Source organism: Rutilus rutilus (assembly GCF_951802725.1).
Source record: "Rutilus rutilus genome assembly, chromosome: 1".
Lineage (NCBI taxonomy): Eukaryota > Metazoa > Chordata > Actinopteri > Cypriniformes > Leuciscidae > Rutilus > Rutilus rutilus.
The window spans coordinates 1,063,391-1,079,137 of record NC_140209.1 but is presented as its reverse complement, the minus strand read 5'-3'; the positions used below and the strand labels follow the sequence as shown (position 1 = coordinate 1,079,137).

The following is a 15,747-nucleotide window of genomic DNA, read 5'->3' as shown; positions in this document are numbered from 1 at the left end:
AGAGAAAGGTTCAATTGGCTAAGAGCCTGGGCTATGGCCCCATGTTATCTATGTTATGAGAATCAGAGATAAAGAGGGAGAGAGCCTCCTCTCTGGGCGTGCACTCTCACATTCTCCTGACTGACTGTGTGACTGTGAGCCTTTCTTGCAAGAAATTAACCATTATAATCATTGATTGAACATTTGTCTCTTATTCAGAATTGTTTATTGTTGTTAATAGAATGTCGTCTAAAATGAATTTTTAGATTCAATTTCTGAATGTGTACTTGGTCAAATTTGTGCCCAGGCAGACTGATCTCATGAAATGGCGTATGTATGACACGCCAATTCGTATTTCCATTTTTGACGTGCTATCAACACGCATATTTGCTTTTCAGCGTTTATCAACGCCGTTGATTTAACGTCTAATGGCAGTGCCCATCGAGATGTTCACTGCTTGCATTGCCTTGCTGACATAGGTGATCTCTGACAATAGATCATACCAAACCAAGAGGCACATGAGGAACTCCATGCTGACAAACTCGCCAGACAGCGACTTTGCCTCTGAGACAGTTTTGCCATCTTTTTCCACTTCCTCAAGCTTTTCCAAAGCATCAAGAATCCCCCTAACTGGAAACTTACAGCTTTGACGGAGTTTATTTTTGCTTCACACCTGGTATCACTCAGAGGCTTCAGTGTAATGTCCACAAATTCTTTCAGAATATCCCACCTCTTCACCGAAGCCAAACAAATGGTGTACATTTAGTTATTATTATTATTATTATTATTATTATTACTACACTCACCTAAAGGATTATTAGGAACACCATACTTATACTGTGTTTGACCCCCTTTCGCCTTCAGAACTGCCTTAATTCTACGTGGCATTGATTCAACAAGGTGCTGAAAGCATTCTTTAGAAATGTTGGCCCATATTGATAGGATAGCATCTTGCAGTTGATGGAGATTTGTGGGATGCACATCCAGGGCACGAAGCTCCCGTTCCACCACATCCCAAAGATGCTCTATTGGGTTGAGATCTGGTGACTGTGGGGGCCATTTTAGTACAGTGAACTCATTGTCATGTTCAAGAAACCAATTTGAAATGATTCGAGCTTTGTGACATGGTGCATTATCCTGCTGGAAGTAGCCATCAGAGGATGGGTACATGGTGGTCATAAAGGGATGGACATGGTCAGAAACAATGCTCAGGTAGGCCGTGGCATTTAAACAATGCCCAATTGGCACTAAGGGGCCTAAAGTGTGCCAAGAAAACATCCCCCACACCATTACACCACCACCACCAGCCTGCACAGTGGTAACAAGGCATGATGGATCCATGTTCTCATTCTGTTTACGCCAAATTCTGACTCTACCATCTGAATGTCTCAACAGAAATCGAGACTCATCAGACCAGGCAACATTTTTCCAGTCTTCAACTGTCCAATTTTGGTGAGCTCGTGCAAATTGTAGCCTCTTTTTCCTATTTGTAGTGGAGATGAGTGGTACCCAGTGGGGTCTTCTGCTGTTGTAGCCCATCCGCCTCAAGGTTGTGCGTGTTGTGGCTTCACAAATGCTTTGCTGCATACCTCGGTTGTAACGAGTGGTTATTTCAGTCAAAGTTGCTCTTCTATCAGCTTGAATCAGTCGGCCCATTCTCCTCTGACCTCTAGCATCAACAAGGCATTTTCGCCCACAGGACTGCCGCATACTGGATGTTTTTCCCTTTTCACACCATTCTTTGTAAACCCTAGAAATGGTTGTGCGTGAAAATCCCAGTAACTGAGCAGATTGTGAAATACTCAGACCGGCCCGTCTGGCACCAACAACCATGCCACGCTCAAAATTGCTTATCACCTTTCTTTCCCATTCTGACATTCAGTTTGGAGTTAAAGAGATTGTCTTGACCAGGACCACACCCCTAAATGCATTGAAGCAACTGCCATGTGATTGGTTGATTAGATAATTGCATTAATGAGAAACTGAACAGGTGTTCCTAATAATCCTTTAGGTGAGTGTATATACACTCTTTGGAGATTGCCAAAAAAGGTTAGACACACTCTGTTTGATGACGCAGCATCACATAACAGGAGGTTCAGACTGTGGCTACAGCAGGGGATAAATAGTTAAACATTAACCCGAACCCGACCCGAAACCTGTGAGTTTTTCGGGACCCGTCGGGCTCTGGTCGGGTAGCAGACCTCTACTCTGGTGCAGCAGAAGTGTCCAATGCTTGCACACCCTTGTGTATACCCCTCATATATGAGCCATTGTCATAGCCCCTACAGTTAGCCAACTCCAACCCCAGGTTATCCAGCACCCCAGTCAGTGTTTCTGTGAGGCCTTTACCAGTTGTGTCCCTCACGACTGTGAAGCCAACAAAAGACTCATTGATGGTGGCATTCTTGTTGTCGTCTGTATGAACATACAGGATTATTACGGAGGCCAGCTCCTGCTTTGAAATGTCAGGTGTGCAATCCAACTCCACTGCAAAGTACTTGGAGGCTTTGACCTGGGCACAAATTTGAGCATTCAGAAATTTAATCTAAAAATTCATTTTGAGTGCACCACGAAAGATATCCTGTGGTTTCTTTAGAGGGGTCCGTATCTTATAGATGACTGGCTCATTTTGGCTCAGTCGAAAAGAACTAGCAATTCAACATCGAGATGTTGTTTTGCGTCATCTGAGGTGTGAGATATATAAGTATATATAGGAGAATCTATTGAGTCTGCTTCCTGCTCGTCTTACTCCCTGGAAGAGTGGTGGTGCTGCCCCCTTTTACTTGCTAGCGTGGGAGCCACTCAACGTTATTTTTGCCCGGTACTGAGGTACCTGTAGGCAATGTTAAGATTCTTCGGGTATTCCATCCTCCATCGCATGTGTCGGATGGTCAAGGTCGTAGCCTTTGAGGTTCCTACATTAGGCCTCAGGCTGAGAGAAGTCAGTCCATCTAGTTATGCATCAAGGGTTAGGAGCTATTCCCTTTATTAAGAGTACAGTTGGTTATCTAAAACCACTTATATTTGAAGTACAAGGTGCGCTTTTGCCTTCACCTCTCATCTAATATTTTCTATGGTCTGGGGCTCCCATCCATGAGGTCAGTCGAGCCTCCGGCTCCAGACCTCCCCTTCTTGCACCAAATCTTATGACAAGCTAGTTTGGATCTGCCCTCTACTCATTCTATCGTCCGTGAGTGTGCCAGATGCTTTACACCAGGGCGTTTTCTCTCAGTGTGGCGGCGTGGGTATTCGTTCCCCAAAGTATCGAGTATCGATGCAGCGGGAGTTCCCTTTACGAAAGGGAACGTCTCGGGTTACGTATGTAACCCTCGTTCCCTGAGTAGGGAACGAGACGCTGCATCCCTCGGCCACACTTTTCGCGCCCCTGAGAACGACTTGCTTTGACCAATTAGAAGCTAACATTTCCTGGTTCCTGTGACCCTTTTGTAGCTTCCGGATCACCGTCACATGCGACGTCACGGGTGACGTTGCACCAATCAAGATTGGAATAGTTCCATAGTTGACTTCAGACGCTTCATGCCGAAGGCATTCCCCAAAGTATCGAGTATCGATGCAGCGTCTCGTTCCCTACTCAGGGAACGAGGGTTACATACGTAACCCGAGACGATTTGATGACTGACTGAATCTCTTGTCACAGTGTGAACACTTGTAAGGTTGTTCTCCAGTGTGGATCATCTCATGTGTTTTCAGATCTGCTGATCGACTGAATCTCTTGTCACAGTGTGAACACTTGTAAGGTTGTTCTCCAGTGTGGATCCTCTCATGCGTTTTCAGATCTGCTGATCGACTGAATCTCTTGTCACAGTGTGAACACTTGTAAGGTTTTTCTCCAGTGTGGATCATCTCATGTCTTTTCAGATCTGCTGATCGACTGAATCTCTTGTCACAGTGTGAACACTTGTAAGGTTTTTCTCCAGTGTGGATCCTCTCATGTGTTTTCAGATCAGCTGACTGACTGAATCTCTTGTCACAGTGTGAACACTTGAAAGGTTTCTCTCCAGTGTGGATCATCTCATGTGTTTTCAGATTTGCTGATCGACTGAATCTCTTGTCACAGTGTGAACACTTGTAAGGTTGTTCTCCAGTGTGGATCATCTCATGTGTTTTCAGATTTGCTGATCGACTGAATCTCTTGTCACAGTGTGAACACTTGTAAGGTTTCTCTCCAGTGTGGATCCTCTCATGTGTTTTCAGATGTCCTGGCTGACTGAATCTCTTGTCACAGTGTGAACACTTGTAAGGTTTTTCTCCAGTGTGAATTCTCTGGTGCCGTTTTAAACTGTTTTCTGTAGTAAAAGTCTTCTCACACTCAAAGCACATGTACTCTCTCACACTGTGAATTTTTTGATGTTTATGTAAATACAGCAGAAGTGAAAAACTCTTTCCACACACAGAACATGAATGTGGCTTCTCCTTAGCATGAACTGTCAGGTGTGTCTTCAGGACTGATGTACTAGGAAATGTTTTTCCGCAGTGATCAAATGAGAACGGCTTCACTCTGGTGTCGATCCTCATGTGAATCTCAAGACTTCCTTTGCTTGTGAAACTCTTTCCACACTGAGTGCAGGTGAAAGATTTCTTGGCTCTTCTTTCCTTTAAAAATGTCAGTTCTTCATTCTCCTCCTTTACTTCACTCAGTTCTTCACTCTCCACCTTCACTTCACTCAGTTCTTCACTCTCCTCCTTCACTTCACTCAGTTCTTCACTCTCCTCCTCCACTTCACTCAGTTCTTCACTCTCCTCCTTCACTTCACTCAGTTCTTCACTCTCCTCCTCCACTTCACTCAGTTCTTCACTCTCCTCCTTCACTTCACTCAGTTCTTCACTCTCCTCCTTCACTTCACTCTCCTCCTTCACTTCACTCAGTTCTTCACTCTCCTCCTTCACTTCACTCAGTTCTTCACTCTCTTCCTTCACTTCACTCTCCTCCTTCACTTCACTCAGTTCTTCACTCTCCTCCTTCACTTCCATCAGTTCTTCACTCTCCTCCTTACCTTCACTCAGTTCTTCACTCTCCTCCTTACCTTCACTCAGTTCTTCACTCTCCTCCTTCACTTCACTCAGATCTTCACTCTCCTCCTTCACTTCCATCAGTTCTTCACTCTCCTCCTTCACTTCACTCAGTTCTTCACTCAGTTCTTGACTCTCCTCCTTCACTTCCATCAGTTCTGACATGAAAGAAAAAAAGATTACATTTAATTTTCAGTACATCAAAACAATTAACCGAGAGAAATATAAAGTAAAAAGGACATGAAAAGTGAGCCCTGATGTAATGGTACAAAGTAGACAACTGTTATAAAATATTATGATAATTTGATGCCTTTTTATAAATTGATTATATGTCCATGAAACTTTCCATGATTGTGAAGAGGTGGAAAAGGTGGCGTCAAGAGGCAAGTGAATGGTGACGAATTGATAATTTGCATCTGCCTATTATTATCTGGAGATATACAGTTCCCTCCAAAAGTAATGAAACAGTGGCAATTGGTTTCATTTTTCTGTAGACTGAAAATATTTGGGTTTGACATAAAAAGATGAATATGAGGGAAGAGATCAACATTTCAGCTTTTATTTCCAGGTATTTACATCTGGATCTGATACACAACTTAGAAGATATAACCTTTTGTTTGAACCCACCCATTGCTCATGTGACCAAAAGTATTGGAACATGTGACTGGCAGGTGTGTTTTGTTGCCCTGGTGTGTCCTATTACATTGATTATTCAAATAAATAGCACTGAATGTCTGCGCTCAGTTTCAGATTTTGGTTTTGCCTGTGCAGACTGCATTTATAGTTAGACGTGTAACCAACATGAAAACCAGAGAGCTGTCCATGGGTGAAAAACAAGCAATTGTGAAGATGAGAGAAAATGGAAAATCAATCAGAGCCATTGCACAAACATTGGCCATAGCCAGTACAACCATTTGGAATGTCCTGAGGAAGAAAGAAACCACTGGTATACTAAGTAACAGACCTCGGAAGGGTAGACCAAGGAAAACATCAGCAGTTGACAACAAAAACATTGTGAGAGCTGTAAAGAAAGACCCTAAAACAACTGTTAGTGAAATCAGCAACAACCTCCAGAGGGCAGGAGTAAAGGTATCACAATCTACTGTTCGCAGAAGACTTCATGAACAAAAGTACAGAGGCTACACCAGAAGATGCAAACCTCTCATTAGCAAGAAGAATATGAAGGCCAGGCTGGAATTTGCCAAAAAGTACAGAGACAAGCCTCAAACATTCTGGGGAAAAGTTTTATGGACTGATGAGACAAAAGTTAGCCTTTTTACCCGTTATTATCAATCTAAATTAATCTCGTTTTTAATTTAATTAAATTTAGTTTTTCTTTATTTAAACTTCGTTTTTTCTTTATTTAACTCTACCCTTTACTGTGTCAGTAATTTATTAGTCAGAAAAATATTAGACTTCGAAGCTCAAAAAATTGTACTCAAACCAGCCCTATCAAACAAATAAAATCAGCCACTATATCACACAAGGACAATGATAACACTACTCTGCCACAACAACCTCTGCTCACGGACTCAATCTCAGCTGAGCCCTGCCCACAGAGCTCACCACAGACAGACATATCAGAACTGCTCCAAGATTCAGCACCCAAGGACGACTTCCTGGAAAACTTTGTTTGGTTTTCCACTGTGTAAAAGTTGTACCTGTACCTGCTTCCAGGTACTTTTTTTCGTACCATGTGACGTGAAACAGCAGACTGCTGATTGGTCAGAGAGAATCGTCACTATTCACTGTGTCATCATTGCACGCGCCAGATTGAGTATCCTGAATAAAAAACAGCAAAAACAAAAACATACAAAAACAGCAAACACTTGATTTCCTCCATTGTCCTGTGTGTGTGGGTAGCGGGTGTGTGTCGCGTAGAAGATTAAGTCACGGCAGTTTCCTGCGGCGTCTCTATGACGACCAGGTACTATTGTGGAGGTACTATCTGCAATGGAAAACGGAGCGAAATGCGAGCCGAGGCAATAATAGTAATGGAAAAGCGCCATTTGTCTGATTTCAAAGAAATTGATGGCAAAATTTTGGAAGAAACCGTACAGCACCTTAAAATATCAACCTGCGCTCTTGACACACTTCCCACATCTTTTTTCAAAAGTGTGTTAAACAATTAAGAAGCAGATCTTCTAGAAGTGGTAAATGCAACCTCTCTAAAGTGGTAAATGAAATCCTTCTCTCTACTCTCAGAGGCAGAAGTCTCCAATCTCCTCCTTTCCAGTCACCCTACCACCTGTCCGCTTGATCCTATTCCCACTAACCTACTTCAAGCCATTTCATCCTCGGTTGTACCCACACTCACACACATCATAAACACCTCTCTTCACACTGGTACCTTTCCTACATCATTTAAGCAGGCTCGTGTAACCCCACTGCTTAAGAAACCCAATCTAAATCCAGCACATATGGAGAATTACAGACCAGTATCTCTCCTTCCATTCGTCGCGAAAACACTTGAACGAGTTGTTTTCAACCAGATCTCTTCCTTCCTTACACAGAACAACCTCTTGGACAACAATCAATCTGGTTTCAAAAGCGGACACTCAACTGAGACTGCCCTGCTCTCAGTAATTGAAGCTCTGAGACTGGCAAGAGCAGCCTCCAAATCCTCAGTTCTCATCCTGCTGGATCTGTCTGCTGCCTTTGACACAGTTAACCACCAGATCCTCCTGTCAATCCTAAAGATGAAGGGAATCTCAGGAACCGCACTCCAATGGTTCAAGTCTTACCTCTCAGGTAGGTCCTTTAGGGTATCGTGGAGGGGTGAGGTGTCTAAGACACAACATCTAGCTACTGGAGTGCCTCAGGGCTCAGTGCTGGGACCACTTCTCTTTTCCATCTACATGACATCACTAGGATCTGTGATTCAGAAACATGGCTTTTCCTATCACTGCTACGCTGATGACACACAACTCTACCTCTCATTCCAGCCTGACGATCCGACGGTAGCTGCTCGCATCTCAGCCTGCCTGACAGACATTTCTGGCTGGATGAAGGACCACCACCTTCAACTAAACCTTGCGAAGACAGAGCTACTCGTGGTCCCGGCCAACCCAACACTTCACCACAACTTCACCATTCAGCTAGGCTCGTCATCCATAACTCCATCTAGGTCAGCCAGGAACCTTGGTGTGGTTATTGATGATCAATTGAACTTCACAGACCACATTGCTAGAACTGCCCGGTCATGTAGATTTGCCTTGTACAACATTAGGAGGATCAGACCCTTCCTATCAGAACATGCTACTCAACTCCTTGTCCAAGCGCTTGTTTTATCCAGACTTGACTATTGTAACGCTCTTCTGGCTGGTCTTCCAGCTTGCACAGTCAAACCTCTGCAACTGATTTAGAACGCCGCAGCTAGAGTGGTCTTTAACGAGCCGAAAAGGGCACACGTCACTCCTCTCCTCACAAAACTGCACTGGTTGCCAGTTGCCGCTCGCATCAAATTTAAGTCACTGACGTTTGCCTACAGAACATCCACTGGTTCTGCTCCCTTTTACTTTAACTCTTTACTTCAGACTTACGTGCCATCCAGGAACTTGCACTCTGCAAGTGAACGGCGTCTTGTGGTGACATCTCAAAGAGGCACAAAATCTCTTTCTCTGACCTTCACCATGACTGTTCCCTGCTGGTGGAATGACCTGCCTAACTCAACCAGAGCGGCTGAGTCCATAGCCACTTTTAAGAAACGGCTGAAGAAGACGCTTCTTTTTCGACAGCACTTGATCCAGTAATACTAACACTTTCTCTACTACTCTATTCTATTCTGTTCTATAACTATAAAAAAAAAGAAGAAGATTAGATTAAACTGAGAAGGGTCATAGCACTTGCATTTTGTTGTCCTACTGTTAGTTTAACTGCTTCTATTGTTCTCATTTGTAAGTCGCTTTGGATAAAAGCGTCTGCTAAATGAATAAATGTAAATGCCTCACTTCTCTCTGGGAGTTTTCCAAACTCCCTGAAAACTGCAGTTGTCAAGCCCCTCCTGAAAAAGAGCTTTCTTGATAAGACCATATTAAGCAACTATAGACCGATCTCAAATCTTCCCTTCATAGGCAAGATCATTGAAAAAGTTCTCTTCAATCAGCTGAACAAATTCTTATGCTCGAATGGATACTCTGACAATTTTCAATCTGGTTTCCGACCGCACCACAGACCAGAGACAGCGCTCTAGGGGTCAAACAACTAAAAATCAAGTCATGAATCTTGGTGTGACACTAGAGTCAGACCTTAGTTTCAGTAGTCATGTCAAAGCAATAACTAAATCAGCATACTGTCATCTGAAAAATATTGCAAGAATTAGATGCTTTGTTTCCAGACAAGACTTAGAGAAACTTGTTCATGCTTTCATCACCAGCAGGGTGGATTACTGTAATGGACTCCTCACTGGCCTTCCCAAAAAGACCATAAGACAGTTGCAGCTCATACAGAACGCTGCCGCCAGGATTCTGAGCAGAACCAGAACATATGAACATATCACACCAGTCCTCAGGTCTTTACACTGGCTCCCAGTTAGATTTAGGATTGATTTTAAAGTATTATTACTGGTATATAAATCATTCAATGGCCTAGGACCTCAATATATTGCAGATATGCTCACTGAATATAAACCCAACAGATCACTCAGATCACTAGGATCATATCAGCTAGAGATACCAAGGGTACTGTATTGCATTTTATTTTATTTTTCTAAACCGTTTTAATAATTCTTATTTCTTTTTATTATTTTAATTTCTTCTATGTAAAGCACTTTGAATTGCCATTGTGTATTAAATGTGCTATATAAATAAACTTGCCTTGCGCTCATTATTTCGTGCTCTACTGACCATTCTACGTAATGTCAGTGCAGCGCGTCAGCACGAGCCGATCTTGATCAAGCGACACTGTTACTACACAGCGCTCAGAGATCCAGTAAAGAAAGCATTTGAATTCACCACTTAAGTAATAACATCGCTGCAAGATCAAGGGAAAGGCATTCACATTTCTCTGTTATTAACCGTAGATCTCTATTAGGTCAAACAGCACTGACGTGGAAACCAGGAGAAACATTGTGCCGTGAATGAACTAGTTATAGGCTTTAAGTCCACAAATCAGCAGCATTCACCATGGATTTACTGTAGTAACACTCACTGTAACCATGGAAGTTTGGCTGGAATAGTGAAATGCTTTCAAGTACTTCACACATCTTTTTCCAGCACTTCAAAACTCAAATATTATCATAATGTTATTTTTAATGTGATGACGACCAAAACATTATGTGTTCATCCTTCAAAGATTACCCCCATTTATAAAACTAAAAGTTTCAAGATGTAGGAAAACTCAACCTTATTTAAAAAATTATATTTCTAATAAATTAAAAATCAAGGAAATTTCTCTGGCATTTCTTTCTCTTTTTACTGTATCGAAAACATAGCGAACCGTGACACCACTGTGTCGTATCGAACCGAACCGTGAATTTTGTGAACCGTTACACCCCTAGTCCAGGCGCAGGTCCTTCATCAGGGGCCTCATTTATAACCGTTGCGTACGAACAAAACAGGCCCTGAAAGAGGCATACGCCACTTCCGACGCATAAGTTGTGATTAATAAAAACAAACTTGACGGGAAAATTTGCGCACCTGCACGCAAACTCTGACCCATGCGTACGAACGTTTTGGAGATGGAGCAGTTTGGCGACACGACCAATGAATGCACAGTGAATTTGACGCACGGTAAACACTAGTGTGAGGCGCACAACTCACCGCCGATTTGGTGAGAGCGCTCAGTGTTTCTCACACAATCAAAAGAGAGAGCGAGAGAGTCTTACATACCACGCAGAATCGACGTGCTACATGTAAACGATATTACCGGTTATTTGTTGCATTTTCCTGTAAAAAATAATGGAGTTCATTTGGAATTATTCAGCTTTTATGAGCAAGCAGAAACTAATGCACAAACGGCAATCTCATTGGCTGCCGCTCACCTATTTCTGTCCGTTTTGATATCAGCAAATAAGTTTGAGCGAACGTAGACAACGTGATTAATATTCATGAACCCAGCGGCTCATCAATCCTTAGTGCATTGTATAGGCAAGGCAAGGCAAGTTTATTTATATAGCACATTTCATACACAATGGCAATTCAAAGTGCTTTACATAGAAGAAATTAAAATAATAAAAAGAAATAAGAATAATTAAAACAGTTTAGAAGAATACAAAATAAAATACAGTACAAACAGTCGGACGAACATTGGCACAGTGCTCATTCAGTAAATGCATAGTTAAACAGATGTGTTTTGAGTCTGGATTTGAATGTGACTACTGTAGGAGCACATCTGATCTCTTCTGGAAGCTGGTTCCAGCTGCGGCTGGCATAATAGCTAAAAGCGGACTCGCCATGTTTAGAGTGAACCCTTGGTATTTCTAGCTGATATGATCCTAATGATCTGAGTGATCTGTTGGGTTTATATTCAGTGAGCATATCTGCAATGTATTGAGGTCCTAGGCCATTGAATGATTTATATACCAGTAATAATACTTTAAAATCAATCCTAAATTTAACTGGGAGCCAGTGTAAAGACCTGAGGACTGGTGTGATATGTTCATATTTTCTGGTTCTGCTCAGAATCCTGGCGGCAGCGTTCTGTATGAGCTGCAACTGTCTTATGGTCTTTTTGGGAAGGCCAGTGAGGAGTCCATTACAATAATCCACCCTGCTGGTGATGAAAGCATGCACAAGTTTCTCTAAGTCTTGTCTGGAAACAAAGCATCTTATTCTTGCAATATTTTTCAGATGATAGTATGCTGATTTAGTTATTGCTTTGACATGACTACTGAAACTAAGGTCTGACTCTAGTGTCACACCAAGATTCCTGACTTGATGTTTAGTTGTTTGACCCCTAGAGTGAAGGTATGCGTTCACCTTGAGAACTTCATCTTTGTTTCCAAACGCAATGACTTCAGTTTTGTCTTTGTTTAACTGAAGAAAGTTTTGACACATCCAACTGTTGACTTCATCAATGCATTGGCACAGGGAGTCAATGGGGCTGTAATCGTTAGGCGATAGGGCTAAGTAGAGCTGTGTGTCGTCTGCATAGCTGTGGTAAGCAATTTGGTTCTTTCTCATTATTTGGCTCATTGGGAGCATATACAGGTTGAACAGGAGTGGTGCAAGAATTGAGCCTTGAGGGACTCCGCATGTCATGGATGTCCACTCAGACTTATGGTCTCCTATACTCACATAATAACCTCTCCCATCTAAGTATGACCTGAACCATTTTAGGACTATCCCAGAAAGCCCCACCCAGTTTTCCAGCCTGTCCAGAAGTATGTTGTGATCGACAGTGTCAAATGCAGCACTGAGGTCGAGTAGTACCAGCACTGATAATTTGCCTGAGTCAGTATTTAAGCGAATATCGTTTATTATCTTTATGAGCGCTGTCTCTGTGCTGTGGTGCGGTCGGAAACCAGATTGAAAATTGTCAAAGTATCCATTCGAGCATAAGAATTTGTTCAGCTGATTGAAGACAACTTTTTCAATGATCTTGCCTATGAAAGGAAGATTTGAGATCGGTCTATAGTTGCTTAATATGGTCTTATCCAGATTGCTCTTTTTCAGGAGGGGCTTGACAACTGCAGTTTTTAGGGAGTTTGGAAAACTCCCAGAGAGAAGTGAAGCATTTACCACTACTAGAAGATCTGCTTCTAAACTGTTTAACACACTTTTGAAAAACGATGTGGGAAGTGTGTCAAGAGCGCAGGTTGATGTTTTAAGGTGCTGTACGGTGTCTTCCAAAATTTTGCCATCAATTTCTTTGAAATCAGACATAGTAACTACTTTCTCAGGTGGTTTGATCTGTCTGACCCCAGCGCAAGTCAAGGATGTGCTGATCACCTTTCTGATATTATTGATTTTCTCAGAGAAGAAAGAAGCAAACTCACTGCACTTGCTGTCTGAGAGCATTTCACTGGGAATCTGGCTTGGGGGGTTTGTCAGTCTCTCTACAGTAGCAAAAAGAGTGCGTGTGTTGTTTAAATTGCTGTTTATAATATTTGAGAAGAAAGTCTGTCTAGCTTTGCCTAGTTCCATATTGAAAGCATGAAGGCTGTCTTTGTAGATGTTATAATGGACTACAAGTTTTGTCTTCCGCCACATGCGCTCTGCTTTTCTGCATTGTCTTTTCATATTTTGCACTGCTGTTGAGTTTCTCCAAGGTGCCTTTTGTCTGCCACTCTTCTTCCTGACTTTAACAGGAGCAATATCATCAATTACACCTTTAACTTTTGAGTTAAAAGAATCAAGGAGAAAATCAACAGAGTCAGCAGATATGCTTGGTGTTAAGGATATAGCCTTCATAAATAGGACACTAGTGTTCTCATTTAAGCATCTCTTCTTGACAGACACAGATCTAGCTTCAGTGGCAGGAGAGATCAATATATCAAAGAAAATACAGAAATGATCAGACAGTGCTACATCCTTAATAACAATCGATGAAATGTTTAGACCCTTACTGATAAGTAAATCTAGAGTGTGTCCACGATTGTGTGTGGGTCCATGTACATGCTGAGTCAGATCAAAAGTTTTTAAAACAGTTTTGATTTCTTTTGCCATATTGTTTTCTGCATTATCTATGTGAATGTTAAAATCTCCAGCAATGGCAAAACAGTCAAACTCTGAGGTAATTGTTGATAACAGTTCTGTAAAGTCCTCAGTGAAGGCTGGAGAGTATTTTGGCGGCCTGTAAATAATGATAAGTAAAATGCGTGGAGCACCTTTTAACACAATACCCAGATATTCGAAAGACGGGTAATTCCCAAATGATATTTGCTTACATTGATAGATATCTTTAAAAAGAGCAGCTAGACCCCCACCTCTCTTAACAGCTCTGCAGACACTCATAAAAGTAAAGTTAGGAGGGGCTGCTTCATTGAGGATTGTTGCACTGCAGCTGTCTTCTAGCCAGGTTTCATTTAGAAGCATAAAATCCAGGTTGTTTGTGGTTATTAAGTCGTTGACTAGAAGTGATTTATTTTTAAGTGAGCGAATGTTTAAAAGAGCTAACTTAACAGACTTACTTTTCCCCACAGCAATATTAGTTTGACGTGTAATAGGCACCAGATTAGTTGGGTTTGCTGCACGGCTATTGAAGGCCTTAGACTTTCTATCATGTAATAGAACAGCAATAGAGAAAGATACAGGCACACTGGGTTCCCGCTTGTTTTGTAAACATTTGAGAAAGTTACTGTTATCAAAACGGGGACCCGACACATATCACTGAGAGCTGGTATCAGTTGTTTTTGGTTCACCTCGAGCAGAAGGAGGAGGGTGTGGGCCCTGGCGTTGTGGCAGAGGCCGAAGAGCTCTCACAGGAGGGGGAGGGCGAGCTGGGCCCGCAGGCTTTGGTGGTAGTGGTGCCTGTCTTTTTTTAGTTGGTATCTGGGGGCTTGCAGCAAAAGAGTGGGATAGTCTGGTTCCAGCATGCACCAGTTCTTCCATTTTCTGTGAGAAGCACAGTAGTGGCGTTGCAGGCGAGAGGGAGAAAGTGTCTGGTGAAAGGGGCTGTTGCTCCGGTGTTATAGGAGGCTGTAATATGCTGTCCTGGCTTCCCTGGCTGTTTTCCAGGAAGTCGTCCTTGGGTGCTGAATCTTCAAGCAGTTCTGATATGGCTGTCTGTGGTGAGCTCTGTGTGCAGGGCTCAGCTGAGATTGTGTCCGTGAGCAGAGGTTGTTGTGGCGGAGTGGTGTTATCATGTCCATTTTGCTGCTGAAGTGAAGTCCCGTGGTCATTCATACTGTGTCCAGGTGTGTGTGTGCCATTCAGATTGAGTGGATTGGCACAAACCGCAGAAGGATGATTTAGGGAGAAGTAGATATTGTCCTTTAACACTCTTGAACCAAGTTTGTTTGGGTGATGGCCGTCCCGATGAAACAGTTGTCGTTGACTCCAGAAAAGATTGAAATTGTCAATGAAGTTCACTGCTTTTATATTGCAGGTTTTTTGCAGCCATGTATTTAGCCCAAGCAACCGTGAAAACCTGTTTGTTCCTCTTGCTGGTAGTGGTCCACTGATGAATGTTTCAACTTTCAGTCTTTTAAGTGTTTCAAAAAGTTCATTGAAATCCTTCTTAAGGAGTTCTGACTGCTCTTTATGAATATCATTCTTCCCCACATGTATGTATATTGTTATTAGAAGTAGAATTCGTAGTAGTACTATTATCTCATCTTAGTATTATTGTAAGTTCTCTCATTAAATGATGCTTGATTTTTTTGCACTCTCATACAAATACCATAGAAACCATAAAGTTACATTTTGCCATGATAGTGAGGTGCTATAGGCTACGCCTGGTTTTATCTGTGGTTATCATGATCTAAATGCATGATACTGGATGACCAATGGTTAATTTTAATAAAACTCAAACAGTCACAATATTACATTTTACAAATAAAAATTAGCACATGCAGAAACTAAGAATTTAATTGTGCTATCAAGATATTTATTTTGTTAAGGAAAAATGACAAATGTTTGAATGTTCTACCTCAGATTTGTGAAATGTTCACCTGTTTGGCAAATGTTTGTATTATGTTCTGACAATAAAGAGTATTTAAAAACCACAATTAACACTCTGGTTTCTACAACTTTCACTTAGGAGCAAAAATCTGCCTTTAAACTTGATTTGAAAAAGATTTGACATTTATCGTGATAATTATCGATATCGACTGATACAATAAAATTATCGTGATAA

At 41.9% G+C, this 15,747-nt stretch overlaps 1 protein-coding gene across 1 annotated transcript in view; it reads left to right on the top strand.

Annotated features, from left to right (window-relative positions):
• The window catches only part of LOC311301520 (uncharacterized protein), a 402,121-nt gene that overhangs the window by 118,665 nt on the left and 267,709 nt on the right, over positions 1 to 15,747 (top strand). The window lies entirely within an intron of this gene.